The sequence below is a fragment of the Sciurus vulgaris genome, assembly GCF_902686455.1.
Source record: "Sciurus vulgaris genome assembly, contig: HiC_scaffold_144_arrow_ctg1, whole genome shotgun sequence".
Lineage (NCBI taxonomy): Eukaryota > Metazoa > Chordata > Mammalia > Rodentia > Sciuridae > Sciurus > Sciurus vulgaris.
In genome coordinates, this window is record NW_027632909.1 from 1,026,310 (window position 1) to 1,035,043 (window position 8,734).

Consider the following 8,734-nt stretch of genomic DNA (forward strand, 5'->3'; position numbering starts at 1 on the left):
GTTGAGAAATGCTTAAAAGAGTTTGGGCTGAAATGGCTTGCAGTGTCCATACAGGACAATGGTGCTTGGGTTAGATTTTACAGAGTGAAAAGGTCTTAGTCAAGTAAAGACAAAGTTGGAAGAGGACTATTCCTTAAAATACAGAGTTACTTCAAAATAACCTTAATTATTGAATTTTTAGTGATTATTCACCTCAGTTGTCTTTTTTTAACTTAAAATAATTGGAATGGGTCACCAGATTTTAAGTCTATTCAGGAAGATCAAAAGTTCATGAAAATGTGCATTTAATCTGCTAATGATATTGTGAAGGGCACGCAGTCAGTTGACCATAGGCTGATCCTTTCACACCTTGAGCCAAAATAAACCTTTCCTCCTCTAAGTTGTTCTGGTCAGGTCTTTTGGTCATAACATCGAAAAGCTGACTTTGAGTGTTTAGTCAGATAACTGAAATGAGGCTTTAGTTTCCTAAACGGTCTGGATTTAAAAAAGAAAAAGAAAATTCTATTTACCATGTCTCTAACCTGTACAAACCATCTTTGTTTAAACACAAAAGTGACCATTTCCTTCTGTTTGAAATGTTTTCCTTTGCCTTTCGTACCTGGTCTTGGAGAAGGGATCCCACCCACAGCCTCAGTCTCCACTCCTCTTTCCACCACCTCTACATCAGCTGTAAAAGGCTTTATCCTGACCTGTCCTGACACTCTCTCCAAAGAGTGCCACTGGGCCTCAAAAGTGCTTGTTTCTATTGTGGCTCCAAGATTCCTCTTCAAAGACCATAATTGTGATGTATCCTTGCTTCCCAAAAGAAAAACTGAGCTTACCCATCATGAGTCTTTGGAACCAAAGGGAATATTCAATTAAAGGGATATATACATTTATACATAAATTACACATTATTGAAATCCTGTGTGAACAACTATTTGTTTTTCCACACCCAAAAGCAAGAAAATCTACCTGACCTGATCCTATTCATAACCCAAAGGCAAAACAGAAATTATGCGATAACAGAAACTCACAGAAATACATGGGCATCATCACAGACTGTGAATAGATTCAATATTTTTCCATGTCCAGAATCGCAGGTTCATATTCCTGCCCTTCTTGTTTGATAGGCCTTGGCTATTCTTTTGATTACTTTTGTCCTCAGGCAGGGCTGTCAAGTCCTTTACTATGCTTCACCCTGTCCAAAGTTCAGGTCTCCTTGGTTCCAGCTCTTGCTCTGCTGCCAAGCTCTCCTTCACTGCCTGGGCTTCGAAATGAAAGGCTGCCATGAACGAAAGCCACCCTAGCAATCAGGGTGTGCAGGGCAAACAGTGAGTCTTATAGTCCTTTGGTTGCTAGTTTGCTGCTGCTTGTGCTATCTCTGCCTCCTCCCCCTGGCCCCTTTCCCTTTATTTATTCAATTATGTAACCATAGAATTTGTTTTTAAGTATGCAAGGACATAAAATACCAGGATTTTAGTGTTTGTGGTTCCCATAATGAAAATTAAAAGATCTGATGAGAGCTGGAACTAACTGAGCAATAATTCCTCATAAATAATCTAAATGTACCCTGAAGTCTACCATTGAGTATGGACCCTTAGTACTTACACTGCTGTGCCACACACTAATAGAGAAGTTGGTTGAATTTTTTGTACATATTGTAGGCAAAATGTTGGCAAGTTTCTAACTTTTAAGAAGTTTCTGCAAATCTCTGCCAGTCTCTGCAAAGCCCTTTCTAACAGTGTAATCAGAACCACTTTCCATTCTCTCAGGGTTCCAACTATGGTAAACTTACTATCCACTTCTCCATCTCAATATATAAAATATGTACTTCAGCTGGAATTTCCTGTTTTGTGATCTAAGTTACTTTAAAAACTATTTAAAAAGGCAAGATTCTGAAATTTGTTCTACTCCAAGGTACAAGGCACAGAGTGAGGTATCATGAATCCTTCTGAACGCCGTAACAAGGAGATCGTTCAGCACCATTCCAGCATACTCCCCACTCAGAAGTCTCATGCATATTTAAATGAATTAATTTATTTTCTGCAATTTGCTCTTTAAGAGCTTAAGTGGCCATTTGCTGCTGTTTATTTCAGGATTCTGTGCCTTGTTCTCTGAGTCACCAACTTATAGCTTGAGTGCTCCAGGTGTATTTGTGCTCCCAGAGTATTTTAAATTACCCATTAGGAAACCCAATTTCCTATTTATAAGACTCAGAAGTGAATGTCTACTGTTAACTTTTTCTTAATTAAGGGTATAGGACTGAACTCACAGCTGAACTTTTGGTACGACATGTATTCATTGGCTTCGTGAGAGTCAACATTTTAGGGTGCCATCAGTAGTGGAATCTCAGATAGTCACTTAGGATTGGCCACTCTTGGATTCTCTTGGCATTGACATTTGGGCATCCCTGAGAGTCCTTCTAATGAGATCTACTACCTGTACTCTGCACTAAGCACTATCCCTGGATCTCAATCCTCTCCTCAGTCCATGACATGGATATTAGTTTCTCTTTCATCGTTTCAATTTCAGAGATGTGAAAATGTAGGCTTAGAGAAGTAAATCACCAGGTCACATACCTACTAAGTAGCAGAACAAGTATTTAAACCCAGGTCCTGCTTCTTTCCAAATTTTACGCAGATTCATTCATGTCCAAGGCTTGTGATCGTGTTTTAGCAGGTATAAATATGATTAAGAAATAATTTCCACTTTTAAGGAATTATGATTCAATTAGGAAAAGGGGTGCTAAGGCAATTATACAAAATATTACAACTCAAAGCTACAAGTTCCTTAGAGATACTCAAGACATACTTTGAAAATTCAGAGAAATCAAAATTCACATCTGGCTGGAGATAAAGGGGAAATCATCAAGATGCAACTGTTGCTTCCCAGAGGTCTAGAAAATAAGAGGAGAGGGGTGGTCAGAACACTGAAGTTGTAGATTTTGGGACATCAGATAAATGGCCCATTCCAGGGCACTGCTCTTGAAGTATGAATGAAATATGAATGACTGAAATAATGAATCCAAGAATATAAAATTTGGGGTTTGTTAAAGATGGACCTCAGAGCCTATAACCTGCTGGTGGGCTCCAACTATATGAACCATTCCTGAATTTAAGGAAAAACGCATTGGACACAATAGAACCGTGTCTCCATGATGAAAGGGTGTTTTTAAGACTTTTGTTTTGAAGGATGTTTTGAAGACATAAAGGGTGTTTTTTTTTTATTGTAAACAAATGGGATACATGTTGTTTCTCTTTGTACATGGAGTAACAGCATATCATTTGCATATTCATAAATTTACATAGAGTAATGATGTTTGATTCATTCCATTATTTTTTTCCTTCCCCCCCACCCCTCCCACCTCTCTTTTCCCTCTATACAGTCCCTCCTTCCTCCATTCTTGTCCCACTCCCACCCCCCATTAAGAGTCATCATCCACTTATCAGTGAGATCACTCCTCTTTTGGATTTTTGAGATTGGCTTATCTCACTTAACTTGATATTCTCCAATTTCATCCATTTGCCTGCAAATTCCATAATTTTATTATTCTTTATAGCTGAGTAATATTCCATTGTATATATATACCACAGTTTGATTATCCATTCATCAATTGAAGGGCATCTAGTTTGGTTCCATAGTCTGGCTATTGTGAATTGAGCCCCTATGAACATTGATGTGGCTGTATCTCTGTAGTGTGCTGATTTTAAGTCCTTTGGGTATAGGCCGAGGAGTGGGATAGCTGGGTCAAATGGTAGGTCCATTCCAAGTTTTCTAAGGAATCTCCACACTGCTTTCCAGAGTGGCTGCACTAATTTGCAGTCCCACCAGCAATGTATGAGTGTACCTTTTTCCCCACATCCTCGCCAACACCTGTTGTTGCTTGTGTTCTTGATAATTGCCATTCTAATTGGGGTGAGATGGAATCAGTGTACTTTTGATTTGCATTTCTCTTATTACTAAAGATGTTGAACATTTTTTTATATGTCTGTTGATTGCTTGTACATCTTCTTCTGTGAAGTGTCTGTTCATTTCCTTAGCCCATTTGTTGACTGGGTTATTTGTATTCTTGGTGTAGAGTTTTTTGAGTTCTTTATATATTCTCTATCTGAAGTATGAGTGGCAAAGATATTCTCCCACTCTGTAGGCTCTCTCTTCGCATTGCTGATAGTTTCCTTTGCTGAAAGAAAGCTATTTAGTTTGAATCTATCCCAGTTATTGATTCTTGCTTTTATTTCTTGAGCTATGGGAGTCCTGTTAAGGAAGTCTGATCCAAAGCCAACAAGGTGAAGATTTGGACCTACTTTTTCTTCTATAAGATGCAGGGTCTCTGGTCTGATTTCAAGGTCCTTGATCCATTGTGAGTTGAGTTTTGTGCAGGGTGAGAGATAGGGATTTAGTTTCATTCTGTTGCATATGGATTTCCAGTTTTTTTTAAAGGGTGTTTTTTAAGACTTTTGTTTTGAAGATGTCAAAGGACATCTCAACTTTTCATATTGAGAGACACAAAGGAAATCTCCCATGGTACAAGTTACCATCTTAGATTCATGTCAGGTATTGCCTCTGATTCCATTTTATGTTCTACCATTTCTAGATCCTCTACATTTCAGTCTCCCAGTCATGCCACTGGACCCTTTCCATCTCCATGTCCTGTTCTGCCATGAGGCCCACTCTTCCTGTGTCTTCCTGGGAGAAAACAGATTAGGCTTTCATTCCGAATGAGGCAGTTCAAACATGAAGGTCATAAGGCCAGGCCATAAGTGAATCCCTCTTTCCTGATGGTCTAATGCTAGTGTTTGCCATCTGACTCAATTCCAATAGAAAGCTTCTGGCTTTTAACTTAGGACAAGTGGTCCAGAGCCTGTGTGGTCAATCTAGCATAGGCATCTGAGGAGTTTCTTCATTCAGGAAACATTTCCTCAATGCTTATCCTAATCAGGAGCCACTCTCATTATTGATGACTCAGAAGAGAACCAGACAGGCAGTGTTGCTGCTGCTGTGAAGTTTAACTTTTAGCGAGTGCAAGACAGACAATGGTTTCACAAGATGACTTCAAACACAATTGACTACAATGAAGAAGATAAAAGAAGGTGATGTGTTGGGAGGGGAGGGCACTGTGCTAATTTTGACCTGGTTTTTAGAAACCCAGGAACCAATATCTAAGCTGACATTAAAATGCTACAGTGTGCAAGACCCACTAGCAGAGAGGAGGACTAGGATTCGAGGCAGAGGAAACAGTAAGTACAAAGGCTTATGGGAGGAACTAAAGGTCATTGGGACTGGAGTTGAGTGAGTGAGAGAAGACTGGCCTCCAGGCTGGAGATGTGGTTGTGAGACACAGCAGGTGGGGGGCTTTTGTTTTAAATATGAAGGTATGCCATTAGGGGGTTCTGAACTGGGGAGTGGCAGAGACTTCCTTTGGAGTTAAAAAGATTGGGTTGCTTTATGAGAATGATTAAACAATATTATCCATTAGGAAGACTCTATAGGATTCCAAGAGAGACAGGAGGATAGCCTGGACTGGGCTCACACTAGGATCATGACCCAGGAGATGGGAGAAAGAGAGGATGAGTCCAAGTCTTTTGGTTTGAGCAACTTGTAGATGATTCTTTCTTTGTCACCTGCACAGGAAAAGGGGAGGCAGAGAGAAAACCAGGTGGAACAAAAATCAGTGTTTGTTCAGTGGTCGTTTAGGTTAGCCAAGATTTAGACATTCATCCAATGAAGATTTGCTCAATGACAACTCTGCACCTACCCTTCTAAGCAGCGGGGATAAGAGACAAATGAAGGAGATGGAATTTCATATTGGTGCTGATTATATTCCAGGAATCTTGGTGCAAATGAAGAACAACAGATGGAGAAGTCAGGGATGGAAGTAAATGTTTAGGGAACAGTGGCATCTAGATATCCTCAAGTGATGGTCATGATAATATCATTTAAACACAGCTTAGAGACGAAGAGAGGAACCCAGACCAGACCAAGCAAAAACAGGTATTTCTTAATGAGAAATGATGTAGGTAAAATATACTTATTGACTTCTAGGTAACAAAATTGCCTTAAATTCATCTTTAAATTGCCTGGTAACATTGATTAACATGGCAAGTGACCCCACCCGCCCCCCCCGAGTTTCTAGATTTTTAAACATAAGTGTAATGAATTTATTAATGCATTATTCATTCCTTCCATTTTAGAAATTTATTCAGGGGTACAATGAATGAGAAAGCACTGCTAGCTATAAAATTTGAACTATGAAACTCTAAATAACTGTGATCGCCATAACAGTAATGTGGCTGAATTCATGAGTCACCCACAAATGAGGAATGTGCACCTTCCATTGCCCCATGTGACTCCACAGGCTTCTTTTCAATCCAAAGAAGAATGCTGAGTTGCCAGTGAGAAGCATTAGGAGTGAAATTTCATCTGTTTTAATGAACTAAAAATTCAAAATCATGAGTACTTATACTTTCAGATTATTTGGGGCCTAATGTCCAGCTGATTGAAACAGGCTATGGCACTTAAGAACTGCTACTGTGGCCACCCCTGCCCAAATCAGTGGTTCTAATCCACTCTACCCACTATTTCCTATCTGCTAGAGAGGAATTGGGAATTGAATTAGTCCTTGTTGTGGTTCAATTTTATAAGGTTTTCTTTACTAAGAAGGTAAGTGCTTTAAATTCACCAAATTTTAATTTTTGCCCAGTCCCATAATCCTGGATACTATGATCCTTGTTATGGTTTAGATGTGAGGTATCCCTGACAGGCTCACATGTGAGACAATGTAAGAAGGTTCAGAGGAAAAATAATTGGGTTCCAGCAATCTTAAACCAATCATCGAAATAGTCCCCTGACAGGGATTAACTGAAGTGGTAGGGTGTGCCTGGAGGAGATTGGAATTGGGATGTGGATTTGGGGTATATATTTTGTATCTGGAGAGTGGAGTCTCTCTCTCTACTTCCTGATGATGCAAGTTGCTTCCCTCTGCCATACTCTTCCACCGTGATGTTCTGCTTCATCTTGAGCCATGAGGAATGGAGCCAGCCTTCTATGGACTAAGACCTCTGAAAACGTGAGCCCTCGAATAAACCTTTCCTCCCTATAATTGTGCTGGTCAGATCATTTAGTCACAGTAGGGAAAAAGCTGACTAAAACATCATGTGAGCTGTTTCCCTCTGCCACACTCTTCTGCCTTGAGCCCCAAGGAATGGAGTCTGCTCTCTATAGATTGAGACCGGTGAAACAGTGAGGCTCCAAATAAACTCGTCCTCCTCTACGGTTGTTCTGGTTGGGTCCTTTAGTCAGAGCAGTGAAAGAGCTGACTAAAATAGTCCTCTTACTGGTAAAGACCTGGCACTTGTGCGTCTTCTATGAACATCTTCACAGTCAACCCTGACTCACAGTCACACCTGGCTCACAGTCATACCTGGTTCACAGTCATCATACCTGGCTCACAGTCACACCTAGCTCACAGTCACACCTGGCTCACAGTTGTCACACCAAGCTCACAGTCACACCTGGCTCACAATCACACCTAGCTCACAGTCACACTTGTCTCACAGTCATCACACCTGGCTCACAATCACACCTAGCTCACAGTCACACCTGACTCACAGTTGTGTCTGGCTCACAGTCACCCCTGGGTCACAGTAATACTTGGCTCAGAGTCATCACACCTGGCTCACAGTCACACCTAGCTCATGGTAATACCCAGATCACGGTCACACCTGGCTCAGAGTCACACAGACTCACAGTCATCACACCTGGCTCACAGTCACACCTGGCTCACAGTCACACCTGGCTCACAGTCACCCCTGGCTCACAGTCATTACACCTGGCTCAGTCTTCACACCTGGCTCACAGTCACACCTGGCTCAGAGTCACACCTGGCTCAAAGTCACACCTGGCTCACAGTCATCACACCAGGCTTACAGTCACACCTGGCTCACAGTTGTCACACCTGGCTCACAGTCACACCTGGCTCATAGTCACACCTAGCTCACAGTCATCCCTGGCTCAGGGTCACATCTGGCTCACAGTCACTCCTAGCTCACAGTCATCACACAGGGCTCACAGTCACCCCTGGCTCACAGTCATACCTGGCTCAGAGTCATCACCCCTAGCTCACAGTCACACCTGGCTCACAATCATCACACCTGGCTCACAGTTGTCACACCTGGCTCACAGTCACACCTAGCTCACAGTCACACCTGGCTCACACTCATACCTGGCTCACGGTCACACCTGGCTCACGGTCACACCTGGCTTAGAGTCACACCTGGCTCAGAGTTGTCACACCTGGCTCACAGTCACACCTGACTCACACTCACACCTGGCTCACGGTGACACCTAGCTCACGGTCATACCTGGCTTAGAGTCACACCTGGCTCAGAGTTGTCACACCTGGCTCACAGTCACACCTAGCTCACGGTCACACCTGGCTCACAGTCGTCACACCTGGCTCACAGTCACACCTGGTTCACAGTCATCACACCTAGCTCATAGTCATACCTGGTTCACAGTCACACCTGGCTCACAGTCACACCTGGCTCACAGTTACACCTAGTTCAACAGTGCTCATTTCATTCTTGCTCTTCCATTTCTAGGTAGACCTGCACATACCTCTCTCTAGCTTACCCACCCAGATTCCCTCTTCCAGTCTCCCCATGCATGTTGCATCCACACTTCAGTGGTTTCTCCCCATGTCTTCCATCCCTCCCTGGGTCTCTGGAGTTGCCTGGCTCCTTCTGGTCTTTCA

General features: G+C 42.1%; 1 long non-coding RNA gene across 1 annotated transcript; it reads right to left on the minus strand.

The window, feature by feature from the left end:
• Positions 1–6,928: 6,928 nt before the first annotated feature.
• Positions 6,929–8,522, minus strand: LOC306652211. Its single transcript, XR_013761322.1, has 3 exons — positions 8,076–8,522; positions 7,721–7,756; positions 6,929–7,585 (listed from the first exon to the last, which is right to left on the minus strand). It is a non-coding gene; the product is annotated as an uncharacterized lncRNA (long non-coding RNA).
• Between the last annotated feature and the right edge of the window lie 212 nt (positions 8,523–8,734).